Here is a 1,766-nt window from a genome sequence, read left to right as displayed (position 1 = left end):
ATCTATCTATCTATCTATCCATCCATATCTCCTACATATATAAAACCTACATTTAATTTTTGAATAACCTACAAGTATCTCATTTCATTCTCAGAATGAACCTAAAGTATGGGTGGTCTGCCTCAAGGCAGTCCATTATACCAAAGCTTTGTTTTAGTTCACCTGAATGTAATAGAATCATGTTGCATATTTGATTGTATCCAGGTTCTTCTCTAACTATTTTGACCTCACAGGGCAAGTACAAAATCTTAATCAGAGAACACCTGCCTCTTTCTTGGCTGACTTCACTCCAAAGTCCAGAGTCATCCCCCAAAGGAAACAAGGAATAAAGAAGCATTGTAGGCTCAACAACAATCTTCTGAGTTGTTTCATTGTACTGATGCTGTAATTATTTCTATTTGAGAAGAAACCCTCCCTAGTCCGCATTCCACATTATCATATACAAATACACACACACACACAAACGTACACAAATATACAAATCTATTTTCATTGCTTCTTCCTCCTCCTTTTCCTCCTCATTCCTTTTCTTTTCTTTTTTCTTGCTTTAATGTAGTCACACACACACACACACACATACACACACACACTCACACACACTCACTACTACCACCACAAATTGTGCAGTCAATTTCTTTCTGGTGGAAAAATTGCAGGGGTCAGCATAACCATTATAAAATGGCTGAGCTTCACCTTGGAAAAACTGCTTTCCTGATCACAGTTTCTCTCCTTCCAGGTAATTACCTATTTTCAGCTTCTAACATCTTCCTCAGGACATGAACTTTACTCCTAGTTTCACAACTCTTAATTTTGACCACTGATTGGAATGATTGTTTATTGTGACCTCATTTTTTTCTCCTGGTTTCTGGTTTCTATCTAGGAGTTTTAGCTTTAGAATGAGATAAGCCTCAAAAATTCATGTCCCAATTCAAGATAACTTTCCATAATTATAATTTAAACCCTCTCTTTGAATTATTTTTTTTAAATATCATAATCATTATGTTATTTTAAGAATAAATTGATTGATGATATTTGGTTAAATGAAAACTGTCAGAATCAAAAGGCAGTGTGGGCATGGCAAGAATACAAACTATTCCCAACAACTTTATGCACATCTTTTCCTTTATAAGATGTAGGTTGTCATTACGTTTCTGTGTTGCCTATAATTAGTCCATAAGAATTTTAAGATCATAAGATCCTAAGTTTTAGGGAACCTTAGAGGTTACCTAGTCCAATCCTGTAGGGCAGGTATCAAACTTCCTCTGTGGAATCTGACTTGTTGCCAGATTTATGTACATAGTAAGCAGAAACACATTACTGATAAGGACAGAAATTTAAGAATCTGGAAAAGATTCAGGAGTGGAATAAAAATAGCTAAATAACTAGAAATGATAGTTTATCTTCAAGGAAAGGCTAAAGGAGCAAGAGGAGTTAGAAGTTAGAAAAAGAAGAAAATTTGAGAAAAAGTGATAATATATAAAAATTTATTATATGAGAGATTCTGAGCAACCGTTTTCTTTTAATAGATTCTCATCCATATCACATGTGCTAACTGTAGGTAACCCACAGGACTCTGTTCTGGATCCCCTTCTCTTTTCCTTTTATACTATTTCACTTGGCTATGTCATCACCTCCCATAGAATTAATTATCATATCTATGCTGATGATTCTCAGATCTACCTATTCTTTCCTAAACTCTCCATTCACCTCAAGTTCACAACTCCAACTGCCTTTTGGACATCTCAAACTGAATGTCCAATACATAT

At 34.9% G+C, this 1,766-nt stretch overlaps 1 pseudogene; it reads right to left on the bottom strand.

Moving 5' to 3' along the window:
* Positions 1-604: 604 nt before the first annotated feature.
* LOC127558564 (uncharacterized) lies at positions 605-744 on the bottom strand (annotated as a pseudogene).
* Between the last annotated feature and the right edge of the window lie 1,022 nt (positions 745-1,766).

The sequence above is a fragment of the Antechinus flavipes genome, chromosome 3, assembly GCF_016432865.1.
Source record: "Antechinus flavipes isolate AdamAnt ecotype Samford, QLD, Australia chromosome 3, AdamAnt_v2, whole genome shotgun sequence".
Lineage (NCBI taxonomy): Eukaryota > Metazoa > Chordata > Mammalia > Dasyuromorphia > Dasyuridae > Antechinus > Antechinus flavipes.
Note: the sequence above shows the minus strand (reverse complement) of the source record. Positions and strands in the feature narration are given on the sequence as shown.